General features: G+C 46.4%; 1 protein-coding gene across 1 annotated transcript in view; it reads right to left on the bottom strand.

Moving 5' to 3' along the window:
* Positions 1-17,786, bottom strand: part of ADARB1 (adenosine deaminase RNA specific B1) — an 89,024-nt gene extending 71,238 nt beyond the window's left edge. Inside the window, exon 1 of the mRNA XM_074910216.1 lies at positions 17,684-17,786. The gene's annotated coding sequence lies outside the window, so the exon portion shown is untranslated. The remainder of the gene's footprint in view (positions 1-17,683) is intronic.
* Positions 17,787-19,147: the final 1,361 nt, after the last annotated feature.

Here is a 19,147-nt window from a genome sequence, read left to right as displayed (position 1 = left end):
ACAGCAACCCAGCTGCACCAGTTCTGGCTCTGGAAGATGCTCCACTAAGATGTTGATGTTCCTGCACCAACTGAGACAGCCACTGAAAGCTGTTATCTCTGCTACAATGAGCAACCGGGGGGTTCTGCTCAAAACATCCCGAAAAAAACACCTGTAAAACCTCCTGCATTCTTGTTCTACATATGCTCAGCATATACTAGAGGAGTGCATCCTTTGAACAACAGCAATATTTTTAAGATTTCTGAAAAAGGCAGGCTGATTATTTTCAATCTTCTTCCCTAGGGCAAAGATAAGATGCACTTATCTGAGCATTTTATACCTTAACATTACACTTCCAAAAAATGCCTCAGAATCAGTGCTTAATAAAAAGATGCAAACTAATTATCACTTAGATTAATAGTGTTCAAAGCCATGAGGTTATGTCCTGCATTAAGGATGTATCAACGTCTTCTCTAGCCTTTACCATGAGAAGTCACTCCCCCCAGTCCTTAAATAAATTTTATTGCTTCAGGACCATCAAAACAATGCACCTTATTCACAAACTTCTACTTTTAAATGCAGGATGGGATAGCCAAGCCGCTAACGTCAGCTGCCTCCAGCCTCCTGGTATAACAAGCTGATGCAGCCAGGAGACAAACCAGCGATCACCAAAGGTGGGACGAAGCATGCCCACACCAAGCAGCACCTGCTAACACAGGAGACAACTTGCTAGGAGCTCCCAGACCACTTCTGCAGCCTGAAGAACCAACACAATTTATTGCTGGACTTAAAAGCAGAGCACTGAGCGAGACTAGGGTTACCTATCTGCACCAAGTGATGTGAAGATTAAAAACCCCACTCCTGTCAACAAGATCCAAGGGGCACAGGCATACCCCCGCACACCAATGACTGCAGGAAAAAACATCTGATGTAGCCCAGTCAATGAATTTCATTAATTTTATCAGTGAGAAGAAGGCAACTTGATTGCAGTTTATAGCACCTATAAGAAGATAAAACAGCAGAAGAGGGTGCTGCAGCTTCAGTAAAAAGAGTACAGACTGGAAACACAACGCTAACCATTCCCCACCAGCCTGCAGCTTACCAACAGCTTCCCCCACGGGGAGAAACAGCATGAAACTGCATCCACTGTGCACAAAAAGCCAGGAAGCACAAACTAAACCGGGGAAACAAAAATCGTGGATTGCACGCATGTACCAAAAGCCAGGGCACCCAACAGCAGCAAGTACTCTGCCATCCCAGCTATCACTCTACTCAAGCACTCAAGGTTGCGGTTGCTGCTGGTGCATGCTCTATTATTATTTTTTACATAAACATTATGCATTTAACACGGGAGGGTTTCAGAGCTCTTTAATCCTTTAACTTGCACTTTACAGGAACTCCATGCACAGGGAAGTTAAAAGACCACAGAAGAAACCCAAATCACACTGTTTTCCCAAACAAAGGATCGGGGCGTGATTAGCTGGAAATCACACATCCGTGTCAGTTGTCTTCTCGCTGCTTCCCTACTTAGGCATATATACCCATTTTGTGTGCTGGGCAGAGCTGGAGACTGCGGGAGAGCAATCGGAGACAGGCTAACCTCCAAGGGAGCCGGGAAGGAGAAGAGTTGCCAAAGGCTGCACTGAGCCATAACTTTTGCCCTCCTCCTACACATGGGATCACTTGCATACCAGCACACCCTGCTCTTCTCTGCCATCCCAGTCTGGCTGCAGCTGTTTTCACAGCCCAGCCTTGGGGCTGGCTCACAAGCAAGGACTCTGACCTACCTGCAGGCACCTGGCAGCCCTCGCCTTGCTGCACAAGGTGAGGAAAGGGGGATCAGATCCAGTGCCTCAATGCAGCAGGGAACCATAAAACAACACCCTCATCTTAAATTGTGTTTTCTTCCCTGCAGAGGTCTGCTCTCAGGCCATCGCAGCACGCAGGGAGAGCGCAGGGCAGCAGCCTCGGCAAGCCAGACTTGAGGCACCCCATGTTTATAACTCCAGTCTTGCCAACAGTCTGCAGTTCCATGGTGGCAGCTTCCAGGATTTTTGTGTGTGTCTCGTCACTGCAATGTTTCTGAAGGAACCAGCTTCTGGACTTCTAAGAATATGAAAGTGTTACCTTTCACTTCTAAAATCACATTTCTGCTTTTCCCTCACTACAAATACGAGCAGTTTTTAGGAACTTCAAGCTAACTTTTGAGAGGGCTCAACTCCCAGTCAGTCTTCTGAGGTTCTGGAAACCATCCTTGGGACCTGGCAGTGGCAGCTGGCTCTCGGGGATCTCTCTAACACAAGACTGACTCAAACTGTCCCTTCCAGAGTAGTTCCTTGTGTTATTCAACATTAAATATCTGTATGTAAAAAAAAAATAAAACACCAACCACACTTATGGTGTAAAATCTGACTTCCAGCACCACTCTGGTGTGTGGGCAGAGTGTTTGCCATCACAGAACATTAGACATTTTACAGCCACGTTGTGCAGAAACGGTACTTACCACCTTCTTACTCAAGAAACTGTAATACATCCCCAAGTTCGAGAAAACCAGCAAGGGAAACACCCAGCAGAGTTTGGATAAGGCAGGAGGAGAGAAAGAGAGAGGGAGGATGTTGGTATGATCTGGACGCAGGCCAGGATTGCATGTCCAGAACAGACCCTTGGCTTGGATTACTTGCATACAGAAAAAGGTCTGAAAAGTCTTCCATGTTGTGATTCTTGAGCAGAAACCACAGCTGAAGGCAACCGGACAAAAACTTGTCTTGAGTCACTGTCTTGATACACTCACTACAGAAGACAATTTTGATGCATTACCCCCATAGGTTGAGTTGTCAGTAGGTAACTCATAGGCTCATTTTCATTAGTCTTTTTGAGTTCAGGTAAAATTTGATAAGTACCTTTTAAGACAATATAATATCTCTTGCTGAGTATTAAAAGTTGTTCCTGATAGCCAAAAGAAATTAGGTTAATGACAGCAGAAAAACATATGCCTACTTTATTTGCTAACTAAATTATACAAAGTGGCCCGAAGAATCTCCTAGCAAGACAATCTGAAACTACACATAATATAAGTAAAAGGGGGAGAATTAATCACTCAGTGATGAACGTTTCAGATACAGATCAAATTTTTTCTTCACTTTTCTGTGTTCCATTAAAAAAAAAAAATAAATAATAGGGCTGAAAAAATTTGGTTAAAGACTGTAATCTTGAATAGAAACACAAATGTTCAAAATGCAGCAAGCTGAAATAATGCACTTCACTGGTCCATATGAAATACAAAATGCTTCACCAAACTTACACACAAAACCCCACCTTGCCCTGTGTTTGTGGGCTGTTGAGCTGACGTCTGGTGCTGCATGGCTTCCCAGAGCACGGGGATTCCCATACTGCTTGTGCTTTTTTCCAGGAGCATCCTAAGTGGCTTAGCTTTACCCAGATGCAATGCCTGCTACAGCTATGCACCAGGAGCTGCGCCAGGTCTCGAGGTGCTGCAGCTCTCGGTGCAGCCACAGCCAGGCTGGCACTCAGTGAGCACTCACCAAGCTGGAAGATGTGGCAATGCAGTGCCCTTAACCATCAAGCTGTGCTTTTCCCCTCCCAGTGGAGCAAAGGCTGGCTTATGATTCAAGCTACCAATATTCAGGTTAATCCAACAAAGCCAGAAAAAAAATACAAAATACAGTGTTTAACATTGAATGCAGAACTCAGCACATGCTGAAGCTGAAGTAAATTTATGGCTATCAGATTTTGTGTCTACAGCATTCAGCAAAAAAATCTGAATATAGAATCCAAATGATCCCCAAAATCAAAATGATTAAATGGCACGGCATGAAGGTAAGTATTTCTCCACAAAAGCTGGGTGATTTGTCTTTGCAAAGTACAAGTCTCTTATAACTTCACAGGAACTTTGGGGCTGGCTCTCCCCTTGACTAACAAGTCAGAGAAGTGGTATTTCCTCTAACTGCCACAGGTCACTCACAGCAAATCTCATTTTCCATGATAAACTGGTTCCTAGGTAGCTAATCTCTTGATTCTTATGCCAAATGCCATCCTCTTTTTTTTTTTTTTTTTTTTTGGGGGGGGGGGGGGGGGGGGGCAGGTCCACCCTGTGTGTACTTATAGACAAGAATACTTTCTAAATAAATTCATTTTCCTTGAGAGCAGGGGGGTAGAGTTACTTAAATGGTGGTGACTCACAAAACTATACTACGGTAGTAACAGGTACTACCATTCATGTCAAAAAGAGAGGTGAAGAAATTTCAGTCCTAAAAAAAGGGACAAAAATATAAGCCACATGGGGTTTTTTTTTACCCCCATGAGTTAATCAAATCTAAGTCTTAATAATGAGTGAGAAAAATAGCATTTCAGTTACACATACTGAGCTTCAAATTAGCATAATTACAACATCTTAGTGGGGTTTTTTTGTTGTTTCCACACCGGTTGCTTGACTTCAGTACTTCTATGCTTACTTTCATCTGTGCTGCTGTCAATATCTGTATTCCCTAGCTAGTGTAAAGCCTGTATTTCTGCTACTGCCGTTCACTTGGATGGGATTTCATTTTGAACCCACAAAAGTGTTTTGCTGATTCATAAACAATGCAGCCTTGTGATAACTGGGGAAGCTGGGGAAATATTGATGGTAGAAGACGCAAAAATGATTTTTAGAAGAAAAAACCCACTTTGAATAGGAATTAACTCCTCTATAGATTAGTTGAACCAACTGTTAAATAAGACTGGCCAAAGAGAAAGCCTTGATGAGCAACAGAAGGAGAAGCATCAGAGAGGACCACATACCCCATGGGACTCCAACAGTCCAACTGTGTGTTATCATTTACTAGAGATCTCGAGTGAATCAGTGAAGCATTGGTTAGAAGAAGGTGTACTGACCTCATCTAGATTTTCAAATTACTTTTATCAATGTCTCCCTCTCAAGAAATCCCACATTCTTCCAAACATCACCATCGGATGGGCAAGTGACAGAGTTGGAATTTATACCACTCATATCATTTAAAATAAATCAGGATGGTATTTGATAGAACACCATAATAATTAACTAGTTCTGCAGTGATGACAGCGACTTTCAGAATCATAGGGCTTAAAAAAGAGAGAGGACGGGGTTCTGCCAGAAGGGACATTTTGTTGGGGAAAATTTACCAATACAGAAGAATTATTTATATCAGGAATTTATCACTGCATGAGGCACAGCAAAATCGCATACAGGAGCCTGCCCATCTTCACCATCTCCTGCAAATCAGTATCATTTCAGAGCAGAAGGCAAACAGAGAAGGACTACAGGGTGTTTGGCACAGGGAGTTTGAGGGAAGTCTCCCAAAAGCTGCTCAGTCTAAGAAAAGAAATCAGAGTATGACTGTGCCAAATACAGGGGGGCGCGGGAAAAAGGGAAGCATTTATCTGTCCTGGAAGGAAAACCTGAAGGGTTTTTGTATCAAGATAAGAAATAATTCTGCTTTTCAGACAGAATTGATATACATGCTGCAGATGACGGTAGACCAAGGACTACACTGTATTAGCCAGAAGCACCTTTTCTACAGCCTTTCAGAAAGCATTTCCAGGTGGCCCGAGGAGGAGAGAGCTGCCAGCATCCCATGTGTGCGGTGGGAGGGCAGCAGCTGAACGTCACCCAGCTGCTGGCCAGCCCCAAGCCCCCAGGGAAGGAAGGACGCAGAAGCTGAGGGAAGCCAGCCTTCACCTGGAGCACAAGGGCTATCTCCCTGTTATTTTGCTGGAAACCAGAGCGAACGTCTCTTTCTTCCCCTGCCCCGTTGCAGTTCCACTCCAGCACTGCAGTGCCATCCAAGCTGCCTGCTGCGGTACAGGATGCTACTGCCACCCTCCCCACCTCATGGGGCACACACATACCTGTATGTATGTACTGCCACCACATCCCCCCTACATCTCTGCCACTTCCCACACATACACCAACACAAACATAAGATCTGAAGACCACCCCATCATAGGTCCCCAAGAACTGAAAAACAGCAAACGATTAACAGAGACAAGCACTGCTTCTGTACAGACTATGCTGCATCTGCTCCTGCAATAGGGTGGAAATTCCCCATTCCCCTGGCACATTGACACAGGGGAGCAAATAACTCAAGACATAAAAGTTGCTTCAGGTTCAGTACAACAGAACTACAGAGTGAAAGAGCCATTTAGTGCAATCAAGAGTACCTAAGCGATCTCAGCCACCAAAACAAGGAGTACATCAGTTCCTCTGTGCAAAAAATATGTTATCGAGTGGAATTTAGATTATGCACCTACATAAGTATCCTTTTACTGTATCTAAATTATTTCTAATCTGAATTTTTTATTCTGGACAAAGTAATGAGCATAAAAACACATATATATGCACATATTTCATATACATGCATTTACTGCATGCATTTTCTGCATGAAGTAAAGAAGCAGCTATTGATTCAGAAATGCAGGGAGTTTAGCTGTTCTCTGAAGGATAACCTATGCAATGTGAACATGCATTATACAAGAAACTAAGGCTTTAGCTTTGTAAGGTGAAAACCTCCAGTAAGAATGCCAGCAGCCTTCTAACACAGATCCAAAAGTCATTTATTCAAAACTATCTCATTGCACACACATTAAGGCAGTATTCACTACCAATTTGCCAGAACAATGTACACTTGAAGTCCAGGAGTAAGAGGAGCTTGCATGCATTTTAAGTACCAGTGGATGCAAAAATATACATTTAGGCTCACTTTCCCAGACTTCTGCACATCTGGGGGGCTGCTGTTTTCAGATCACTCAGAGGGCTCTGCTGTTTTCACATTTCATGGGACAACCACCATATCTCCTTATCAGAGGGACCTGTACAGGGCTCAGAACCACCATAGTCATCAACCTTCCCCAACGTTCTGCAGGCACAGAGCTGGTTATGGGTACAGTTAAGACTTACACAAGATGATGATTATGGCTCAACAGCAAGAGCAGCAAATACTTTACAGTGGCAGTGCAGTATTCCATTTTAAACAATTCACTCACATTCTGTCAGAACAGTCCACTGTCTAGTCACTCTTCTGGGTCTCCTAATCAGAGCAAAACCTGCAGCTAAATGGTCAGCATTAGTGCTTCCTACCTCTTCCCAGGCAAAGGAACTATCCTGTCCTGATTAATACGCTTGTTTTACAACTTATGGCCCATTTGGACTACAGCAATGTACCAAACCTATGCAAGAAACCACTAGAAGAAGGCAAGAAAGGCATGCAAGCCAGGGAGCAGCACGAATACCAAAGCCAAAACATTAGCTAATGCTGAGGAGCTATGTTACACTGAAAGCTACCAGGAGAACAATTCCTTTCCCTGCTTTCTACCACTGCACTATAAAAGCTATGACCTTCAAAATATTGGCTTTTTTTTTTTTTCTTTCTTTAGGATTCAAAGCAGCCTGTTTTGTCCAAGCAGTCGTATAGATCAGGTGATGCTCTGGCAAGAGAATAACAGTCAATAGCCATATTCCTCAACAGAGCTTTTATCGCAAGAATCAAATGTTGTATTTCTAGTCTCTTCCACATTCACTTAAAGCAATCAAGAGCAGCTATTTAGAAAATGTTCTCACAGCTATCAGGGAAGCTTGCTTAAGACTGGAAAGCCAACTTTCTCTTAAAGTAAACCTCTTGAATGAGTTACTGAGGAAAGAATGGATCAAAAGAAGAACAAAGGACAACTGTGAATTTGAAGCAGGCTTATGCTGAAAGAGCCAGCAAGGGCACCCCTGATGTTGAGAGAAGCTGCACATGTTCCCAACAGGGCTGGCAAAACCGGCCTCAGAAGTATTGTGGTTCAGTTTTGATTGAGATCTCACCTGCTGACTGTTACACCAAACCGAACCCTATGTGAAAAGCAAGCGATTTTGCCTAAGAAAAAATGCACGAGGAGGCCAAAGGAAATGGCAAATGAACAGTGGAGTTGGGAATACTGTCTAATAGCACCAGTTATTATCTGGGCTACAAAAAAGCTAGTCATCATGACCTGAAATGCAATGATGGGAGACGTAGGGGGCTGAGAAAAATGTATGGAGTTGTAGGCACACTAGCTATATTTATTTAAGCTAAATTATATTTAGTCCATTCCCAGGAAACATGACCATGGCCTAACGTTCAAAGTTTATATTTCTAGTGTGCTGAAGCTGTCAGCAGAGCGAGGAGCAGATCCGCTGAAAAAAGCAACCACACGAACTTTGTACCTTTGGCAAAGTGGGGTGAGCAGCCTATGTCCAAAACAAGCCCCCAGGCGACAGCTCCGACGGTGGGGAGGGCTGAAGTCTCCGTCAGGCGATGCGACCCCTCAGCGGGCGCTGCCGCCCGCCCTCCCGCGGGGACACAGGGCAGCCCCCGGGCCCGCTCGGGCCCCGCTCGGCACCACGGAGAGCTCCCGCCCCCCTCCCACCCCCCGGCGGCCGCGGGGGGACCCCGAAGCCACCCGCGCCCGTGGACCTGTGGGACGAGGCCTCCCACGGCGCTCCCCGACCCCCCACCCCGGCTCAGCGGGGCTTCGGACCCGAGCGGAGGAGTGAGAAGCTCCCGCACGAGGAGACTGACAGCTGTCAATCACCAACTTGGTCTTCTCAAGTCAATCAACTCTCCTGTAAGAGAAAATAGAAAGTTTGCCACCAGGCAGTCATTTTACTTTCAAAGCAGGGAAAAAAAAACGTTTCGCTGACTATATCTAGGAATTTGTACACAGAAAAATTAATCTCGACAGCACCAAAGAAAACAAGCAGGGATGACACAGTGCAAGAAGTTATATGCATGAAGAATGATGCTATCTCCCAAAAATATAAATAAATTATCATCTTGGCAATAAATATGAGCCAAAGCTTGAAAGAACTATTTTACTTCCAGGCAAGTTCATTCATAGATCTTATTAACAGCAAACCTGGTTCCTTTATGAACTCAGGAGCAGCAGGAGGAAAAGCATGTAAGAAGATTACGTTAATACTATATTTAAGCATATGTAAGGAAAGTGAATGAAATACTGATTATTCACTCAATTCAAAAAAAACAACCACTTACTAAGAATAGCTTTCAGGCGATAAGAGAAACTAGGCTGCACCAGGAAAAAAAACAGACACAGCTACAGTACTTGCTATCCCTCATTATCCGCATTCATCAGTGCTGAGGTCTATGGAAATCAACTCTGATATAAAAGCATCAACGGGGATAAACCACCCAAAGGCTTTGAGACTAATGCACCCTTTGCACAGACAGGAAGCATTTCCAACTCATTATCATCATGGAAAACAGCAGAGCTGTGTTTAACATAACTTCACAGATTTTTGCAAAGAGGTTCAAAGACACGGGGGGGGGGGGGGGAAATCAGACTTTGCAGATTTTACTATTATAGAAGAACCTGATAGTCCTCAGGAAATAGAGGGGAGACTACTGGGCTCAAGCCCCCACCGGTTTGAGCAGATCAGTTACAGAGTTAAGAGCAGATTTTCTGTACTTCCTTGAAAGCTCTTTAGTCTAGGAGACCTTGTCCCTTTGTCTGTACTTTGCCAAAAGCACAGGCACACACGGTCCCAACCAGACCTCCATGCTTTTGCTGCAGTCAGCTGCACTTCTCTGTCTCACATTCTGAGCTGCGAACTCAGCAAAGGGTCCCAATTTAGCTTCCAATTAATCAAAGGCTGAATGATCATTAGTGATTGAGGCACAATCCAATCACAAACTTACAGGTCGCAGGCGTGCCCTTAGAGCTAATCTCTACGCTCGCCATCCTCCAAAGGGAGCCCAGGCACCCACTCCCAGCTTGCTCCTCCATGCGAGGGGAAGCACAGAGGTGGAGATAAGCAGGAGACTGCCAAAAGCACGTTTCCAATGCAAATTAAAGTGCTAGCACACACACCCAACACACACCTGCCAGGATCACTGGTTTGAGTTAAGCATTAATTTCCAGCTCCACTTTCTTATCAGAACACAGTATCACACGACATCAAACTGCAGAATACTGCTTGGTACTGGTAAGCGGCAGAAGATAAAAAGCATCTGTAAAAATACGACTACAAGAATGTCTGTATAATACACATTAAATCCCAGGAAAGCACATCTGCTCTCAGCACTTGAATGATGACTTTGCTGGCTCCAAGAGTGCTTCTAACCAAGAGAGGGGCTGCAGTTCTAGAGAAGACATCAAAGCCAATGTGGCTGAGAAAATGGAAGTGTCATGCCACACGGCTGCTCTGAAAAGCTTAAGGAGAAAAAAAAAAAAAAAAAAAAGAGAACATGTTTTAGCCTAACTGGAAAAGATGATTCCAGTTTAACATGAAATATGACTGTAATTCATAGTTGCCTGCAGCTCCACACGTTTGAAATGGCACCCAGACTTTGTGCAGACTCCACAGGCAACAGGTCCAAGGTCCTGCAAACCTGCATGGAGTCAGTGTCCAAAAGGAGACATTCAACCAGATTAAAAGTTTCAGCTACCAAAACTACCAACATTTAAGTGAGAAAACAATGCTATTTCTCATACAGATTAAGCAGCTATCACATTAAAACACTCTCTACATAAAACCCCTCAGTAATTTCCATAGCATGGAAAACCCATAAAACACATGTGCTACAAAGTTCTTTCCAGGGTGTAAACTTGACCAAAGGCTATCAGGATTAAAAAAAGTGAGTAGCACCTGACAAAAGAGAAGTTACCTTCTCCTCCTCCTTTGGTCTCCCATGTGAGCTACCTGTGTGTGTCAAGAGCAAGCTTTAAAACTTGGGCAGCAGAGGAGGGCTATAACCCCAGTTCCCCCATGGAGTAGCTTTATTACATATTTCTCACAAACAAAGCACAGTTCAGCCATCGGCTTATGTTCATTCTTCTCATTTTTCAGAGACTTAAATATACCAGTACCGATCCTCTATCTTTAGCTGTGAAAAACATGGCAAGTCTAAGGACAAAAACGGCATTAAAATATGTTATCTCAGTCTGGTTTTGATCAATATACATTTTTTCCTTACTATTCTCCTCATAGCATCCAGGGTGGACCATACCAAGGCTCCATCATCCTGAGGGCTGTACTCTTCCCTCAACAGCTGCTGCAAGAACAGAGCAAGCCTGCAGAGATATTTTCCTTCAATACTCTCCCAAGTAATTTCTGCTGCACAAATTTCCTGATTTACAGTTCGTACCTTGGTTTTTATATTGTCCCTAGCTGTCCTCTGCTAGGGATGTCCACATGTTACTTTCCTGCTAATCTGCATGGACTTGCAAACTTTATTAATGAAAACATAGGGCTGATCATCCTTTTGAATTAAAGATCTTACTGTGCTCTTACTGGGAGTCATATAAAGACTTTTTTTTTCTTACTAAGTACTCAGTAGCTGTGTTCAATATTTGAGGTGAAAAGCAAAAACTCTTTTTGATTCAGAATAGGTGTTGTAAACAAAGTTTTATAAAATCTGCATCGAAAGAAACAAGTCAGAGAAATTTTTTCCCCTCTAATAGTTTCACAGCAACTGTGCCCAAATATTAGAGTATAATTAAGCAAGGAAAAAAGTAGCAAAAGTTAAAAGACTCATTTGCAAATAAAGATGAGGAGCTGAGTAAATCAACCTAAATAAAAATCAACCTCATTTTAGACACCCTGAACACTTTCAGCAGAAACCCTTCAGAATGAAAGAGGCAGGTACTGATTATCTCTGCAAATCTCAGAACTTAAAACAGATTAAATGGGAAAAAACAGGTGAGGCTGCCTCACAATCCCTATGTAAAAACTTCATTTTCACATGCTACATATGACAAAGGAAAGAAACTAATGTTTTCCATACTTGCTTGTTCTCTTTTAGATCAAATTTTAAACTGTTCATCTCTTGCCAGAGTTCATATGACAAAATTAATAGCAGAAAGGAGCAGTGAGAGCCACTGGGAAATTAAAAGAGTGCTAGTGCAAGTAGAGTTTGGAACAATGATAAATTGGCATTGGTATAGTCCTCAAGCCTAATATTACCAAAGGCCCATCACAAAATTGCTTATGTGACAAAATATTATAGTAACAAAATCAACAGACAGCAAGGTAATCAGAGAACACACCCTGATGTGCAACACCGAACTCATCACCAAATGAGGAATATTTCTACCTTCCTTTAAATTCAAAACACAGTATATTCCTCCCATGCTTTCCTTGAATGTGAATACTCAGGATACTCAGCATCTTAACCACAAGACTCAAGACACGGGTCCAAGAGCTCCATTCTGTTAAAATCTCTTTAAACTACAAATAAATTAAAAAAAAAAAAAAAAGTCCTGTTTCAGTGTGTCTCACAAAGGAAAAGCCTCAGAAACCAAAATGGAAAAGAACATCAGTATAAATATCTTAAATTTGTACTGGTGCAAACAGGAAAAAGGCAATACTCTTCAATACCCTGAGCAGACCTTCCTCTTGCATTTCTGCCAAAAGCACTCTGCGCAGAAAAATCCTGACCCAAGCGGTTACGTGGCACCTATAAAAGGACATTTTCCCAGACTACTGAAAAAGCCTTTACAGTGAAATTTAAAATCTTCACTCCAACTTCAGCCCCAAGGGTCAGGGTGAAAAACGGTACCCAAACCCTTTTGTTTTCTTCTATCACCTATGACAATGCAATATTGCTCATCAGATCACTCCTCACCACTTTCACAAAGGAAAACAAGGATTTTAAGGAAACAGCTTCTACTGGAACTACTTATAAAACTCACTTTCCTGTTTGTCTCCCTACCATGAAGATCCTCTGATGTCTAATATGAGCACTCAGCCAACAACTTTTCTTCCAGCAGAGCACTAACCTGAGAATTTCCTCCATGCAGATTCCTGTCCTCGCACAACTTCTCAGCACTTACCTCTGCCATCTCTACCCTCTTGTCAAATTTGATGGACTTTTCAATGTGTTGACCCTTTTCATTCAGGAGCACTGCCAGTGTGATGCTTATGCAATGGGAAATTGAGCTCAGAAACATACAGGTGTGGCAGGAGTTCCCCATAAACATTTGTTCATGAGGCAATTCTGACTTAAAAACATGGAGAGTATCTTTACTTTAAGAGACAGAAATACAGAGACCTAACCCTACAGCATCAGCAAAGAGATTTTTCCCCAAGGAAAACAAAGCACATTTCCTCCTTAAGCTTGTAAGTAAAATAATTAAAATTAATTAAAATAAAATTTAAAAAAACAACACATCCCACAAAGAAATAAAACTGTAACACCATTACAAAGGAAAGAAGCTTCTGGCCTCCGAGCTTCCTGGCACTTTCACAGATGCCTGGAATCACATATAAAAGCTCAGTAACAACCAACTTCCACCAACACACACATATTTACCGAAAGCAGCCCGACATTCCCAGACCCCTCTAATCCGCAGATACCCACTGAGGACACCTCTGTAATCAGGTTATTCCCTGGCTCTGCTGGCAGCAGGCTGGCCGTTCATCCAAGGGTACAGCACTGAGTCACAGCCCTCGGCAGCCAACACTGACTCAGGCCCACACTCCCTGCTGGCACAGGAGGCTCAAGGTAAACCAAAGCGCAGCTTTTGTGAAGGCAATGAATTCCCTTTGCACGGGGACAGACAAACGCCGTGGCTGACCCAGAGGCACAGGACGTAAAAAGATTCCAATTCCCTTTGCAACCAGATATCCTTGAGAGGACGGCTGTCTGGAGCATTGCTCCAAGACAAGCTCAGCTCCCAGAGTAATATCAGTTACGTAGGTTTCTTCTTTTTTTTCTTTTTTTATTATTATTTTTAAATGCACAGATGTGCTGCTGTTTTGGTCAGCTACAGACCTCGATACTCACAGCTGGCTCCTGCCAGCTTCCAGAGCCTGCTGATGACCTCTTCAAGGATTCAACTTGTGAAAACAAATATTTCTCATACCTACCATACAAAAAACATTCACTAAAAGGACTGAAAAAATGCACTCTGTTGTTAAATGGTAGGAAAGAGCAAAAAACAGCCACAATGTATGCAAACAGGAAAGGAACTGGCTTTAAAGTGTCACTTCATTTGCTTACATAATCAATTTGCTGAGCTTTTTTTTTTTTGGGTCACACTACATCATTTCTACTATAAAGGTATCTCCTTTAAAACCAAGGTACATAAATAACAGCTTCTACTGATAAATACAGTCCAAAACCACAGTTTTAATATTTGGTACTTAAACTTAAACTGAAATCCATAGCATGGCAGCTGGATTGCTTGAATTTCAAAGGTGCCAAGCACTTACTGGTTTCAGAAGTTGCAGAAACAGCAAGTGCTACATGTCTCTCTTCATCAGCCCATGTCCTCAGACATTCAAGCAAAGATCCTCACCTAACGTGTCAGGGTCCTGCACCCCCTGACCTGATTTCAAATGTAGGAGGCATCACCCTGACAAGCCACGCTCACTGCCAGCACCTGGAGACACTATTTCAGCGTTGCCTAAAGTCATCCTGGCACAGAGAAGCTCTAACACACTCATTCAGTGCCTGTGGCCAGAGCAATGCTTTTCACCAGAGGCACACCCACCACTGTCATCCCCAAAACTTCCTCAAGTCACAGATGACACCCCAAAACCACTGATGATGAGTTGCTTAGAGGGCACGTAGCATTTCTGGTGTGTCCCACAGCTCTCCCACACGAGTGTTTGCCATCACCCTGTCTGACAGGAACTCCTCATTCCCACACAGGATCTCTGAGCAGGTGACTGACTGCAAACAGCTGAAGGCACCAGTGTGGGGTATGCCGAGTGCAGAGATGCTGGAGAGGAGCAGAGCCTGACCTGGGTGCAGCCCCAAACTGCGACGACCTGTCTGAGCTAGTAAGACCAGCCATTTAGAAGGCTTTACTCACTTAAGTCAAAACACAGTTGGCTTTTAAAAGAGGAAAAAAAAAAGTCCCACTTGTTTATAATAAACAAGATGAAAGTACTCTAGAAGACTTACATGCTCATAGCAAGCAAGAGGCCTTCCACTTGAAGGCTTATGGCACTGTACTTCCATTCCCAAACCACATACAGCCCACAAAAGGGCACTAAATTTTCATCAGAGCAGATAAATCTGAATAAGCTAGGGGCAAATATTAAAATGGCCCGGGGTCCACGAGCGCAGTGTGAGCAAAGCTATGAGACACTTCCTGCTCCAAACACTAAGCACCATGTCGCTATGGTACCTTCTCAGAAAACAAGTCTTCATAAAACAAATTTTCCTCCTGCTGAAAAAGCTGGGATGCTTTCCCTTGAGCTGAGGAGCCAGTGGTTTCACACACAAGCCACACCAGAGAAGCCTCAGCCAGCACACTGGCTGCTGGAAAGAAACTTTACAAAGCATGTGTGCATGAGGGTTAGGGGCACAGCTCATCTGTTATGCCCTGATAAACCATATGGCAAAACATGAGAAATTCATCACACAATCCTTCTTCTTAATTACTGAAAGGAAGAATTGCACATTCATGCAGCTGTGCCTCAGCAAACTGGGGGAAGGCGTCCCGAGAGGCTGTCCTTGGGAAGCTGAGTGCTGTGACAAAGAGCACGGGGCGAGCACACCAGTGCAAGCAGCATGAGTACGATCACGCCTGAGCTGCTCTCCCTTCATCGCACAAAAACCCTGGACTTACCAGCAGAGACAAATGCCAGCGGATGGAGCTCTGCACTGAATTAACTGAGGACAGCACCTCAAAGCAAAAGTGATGCACAGTCATCTGTCAAACCTAACTGCTGGCCACATTTCTGTGAACGTGGCAGCGTACAGAGCATGAATTTTGTGAAAGACAGGGCTGTTTGACCTTGGGTTGCCAGAGGAGTGGTGGGAATCTTTCTGTCCTGCTGCGCCAGCCCCGAACAGTGAGGGTTACTGAGCTTCTCCTCTGATCATTGCACAACTACACGCCATAAGGGCCAAGAACCACATTATTTGCTGCAGAAAAAAAAAAAAGTTAAACAGACAGAGGATTTGGCAAAACCCCCAAAAGCATCTATCTTGGACATCCTAAAAGTAACAACAGTCATTCAAAACATGACTGTTTATACTACAAGACTCATTACACAGGAGGCCTGCCTATTTTTAGAGGTAGATAGCACTACAATTGAGTGCTAGATAAAACCAAACAATTATTTTAAAAGGGTGTTTCATCACTAATTATTCTAAACATCTTCTGCGCTCTGTAGGTTGGCCTACTGCCACTCTCCAGTATAACAGCTCAGAGAACAACGCTACGGCCTCACTTGTGTGACGCTCGAATGGTGGTGACAGGTAACTCGCAGAGCAAGCGGCATGTCCATAAGAGTCCAACAGCTGGGGCGAGCTCATCACTGCTTGTGCATGCCAAAGAAAAAAAAAAAAACCACAATCTTTTATTATGCTGCAAAAACCAGGAAGTTTTAATTTACCAACGGAAAAGATTCCCGAAGGAATAAACGTGCAACAAACAGTGGCGAGCACCCTTGAGTAGCAGCACCGCATTCAGAGCCCCGGGACTCAAATCTGCTACAGCTCAGCATAAAAAGATCAACTGTGGTTTGCTGCTGCTTGGAAGAACCTACTGGAGATGGCCAAAAAAAAAAAAAAGAGGCTAGGCTCCTGCATGCAGATGTATCTGCCCAAAGAACTAAATAAAAGCCCAGGCCAAGCATGTTTCTAACGACCAGCCTGGCTGTTGTCAGCCACACCGCTTATCGATCTGTTTTGTGGTTTCACCAGACTGAGCCCAGAGTCCCGACGGCTTCGCAGGCTCCTCTCCAGCCAAGTGCCACTAGTGCTCCCTTACCCTGAGTTTTGAGGGGTCCATCCAGGGTGAAGACTGGGGCAGAAAGCAGGGCTGGATCAGGCCAGCAGCCGCCTCTCAGCCACAGGCCAGCCAGGCACCCTTTGGGGGGAACTCGACATGCCTCAATTTTTAAAAACACGCGTGAATGTTTTTTAAGCAAACCAGACTTTTTGCACAGTAACGGCTATTGCAACCACGGTCTTATTCCCAAATCCAGGAGGAATCAGAAAACCCAAACCCATCAGTGGCCAAAGCAACAGATTGCACGCTAAGAAAAAAAAAAAAAAAAAGGCTGGTAGGGTACCTTGCCCAGCTAGGGCAGAGAGACACTGCGAGGGGAACCCGCATTTTACGCCCGAGCTGCTCTCGCAAGGACGTGCCCGCCTTCCCCGCTGCAGAAGGCGGGCAGCGGGTGCCGGGGGGGGGCGCAGCCAGCCCCGGCTCCACCGGAGGGGGCACGCCGGTCCCGGGTGGCCGGACGGCAGCCGGGGGAAGGGCAGGGACGGGCGGCCAGGCCACCGCGTTCACCTTCCCCGCCAGCAGCGGGCTGCCGGACGGCGGAGCACCGGGCAGAGCAGGCACCCCGCGGTCCCCGCGGCTGCCGCATCCCAGGGAGGCAGGAGAAGACGCCGGGCTCGGCGGCCGGCCCCGCCGGGTGGCTCCACCGGGGTGGGCGACCGGGGCCAAACTTCCCGCCGCGCCACCACCCCCTCAAAATGGCTTCGCCGCCGCCGCGGCCCCTGGCCGGGTAAGACCGCCCGGGAGCCCGCCCCCGCCCCGCTGCCGGGCACGGCCGGGCCCAGCGCCGCACTGCGCCCCGCCACGCCGGCGGCCGGCACCCCCCGCCCCGCCGCGCTCAACAGGTGCGGGGCGGCCGAGTCCGCCGCCACCGGCACCTGCCGCCGCGTCAGGACCTGGACAGGTCCCGCGGGGCGCTCCCGCCGCCGCACCCGAACCTCACCTCCCCCGGCACCGCGCCGCTGCCCGGGCGCCACCGCCGACCGCCGCTCCGCCATCCGCAGCGCCGGCCGAGCCGAGCGGCGGCCCCCGCTGCGCCGCCGCCGCCGCCGCTACTGCCGCCGCCACCGGCTCCCGTGCGCGCCTGCGCGCGACCGGAGCGACCGGCCGCGCGCGCCCCCGTCGACGTGCAGGCCGCGCCTGGCCCGCCAGCGGCGCGAGCCCCGCGCGCGGGGCGGGGCGGGGCCGGGGACATCATTCCCATTGGCGGAGCCCGGGTGGGGCGGGACCGGCCGCGGGGGGGGGTGGAGCCGGCGCCGATTGGACCAAGGCGACGGGGCGTGGCCAGGCGGCTTCGCGAGGGGCGGGGAGCGCTGCGGCGCAGAGGGGGCAGGGGCGGGGCGGCAGAGGGGGCGGGACAGGGGCGGGCGGGGGGCGGGGCCCGGAGCCGGGGCAGGAGGTGGGGCAGGGCCGGGGCCCGGGGCAGCGCCGCCCTCGCTCTTGTCGGCTTTCATGGTTTGTCAGGCTCGCAGCCCGGTATTACTCCTCTCCTCTGTCCTTCACAGCACTTCAGCATGTCCCAGAGTCTCGTTCCCGGCCACAGCTGACCACAGACATCCACTGGTCCAGCAGAAATCCTGTTTTCCCAGCTTTCTGTCCCTTTGAGGTTACCGAACAAACACAAAAAGTTATAAAATAAGCCATCAGTATAATTTAATTTGCCCTCGGGTAATATTTTTCCGTCTAAAAAGCCACGTTAAACATTATATACTGCAGCCTTTTTGCCTAGAGTGTGGTTTCCAGAGCAAATGATGGAGTATCCATCCATCCATCCATCACATGTCACAGAATCACAGAACCATTCAGGTTGGAAAAGACCCTCAGGATCATTGAGTCCAACCCTCAGCCCTACTCTACAAAGTTCTCCCCTACACCATATCCCCCAACATCTCATCCAAACAACCCTTAAACACATCCAGGGTTGGTGACTCCACCACCTCCCTGGGCAGCCTATTCCACTGCCTGACCACTCTTTCTGGGAAAATTTTTTTCCTAATGTCCAGCCTAAACCTCCCCTGTTGGAGTTTAAAGCCATTCCCTCTTGTTCTGTCACTAATCACCTGTGAGAAGAGACCAGCACCAACCTCCCTACAATGTCCTTGCAGGTAACTGTAGAGAGTGATGAGGTCTCCCCTCAGCCTTCTCCTCACACTAAACAGTCCCAGCTCCTTCAATCGCTCCTCACAGGATTTACTCTCCAGGCCTTTCACCAGCTTCATTGCCCTCCTCTGTACTCGCTCCAGCACCTCGAGATCTCTCTCGTATTGAGGTGCCCAAAACTGGACACAATACTCCAGGTGTGGCCTCACCAGTGCAGAGTACTGGGGGACTGTCACCTCCCCACTTCTGCTGGTCACACTATTGCTGATACAAGCCAGGACACTGTTGGCTTTCTGGGCCACCTGGG

Source organism: Athene noctua, chromosome 7 (genome assembly GCF_965140245.1).
Source record: "Athene noctua chromosome 7, bAthNoc1.hap1.1, whole genome shotgun sequence".
Classification (NCBI taxonomy): domain Eukaryota; kingdom Metazoa; phylum Chordata; class Aves; order Strigiformes; family Strigidae; genus Athene; species Athene noctua.
This window is presented reverse-complemented; position numbering and strand designations above follow the sequence as displayed.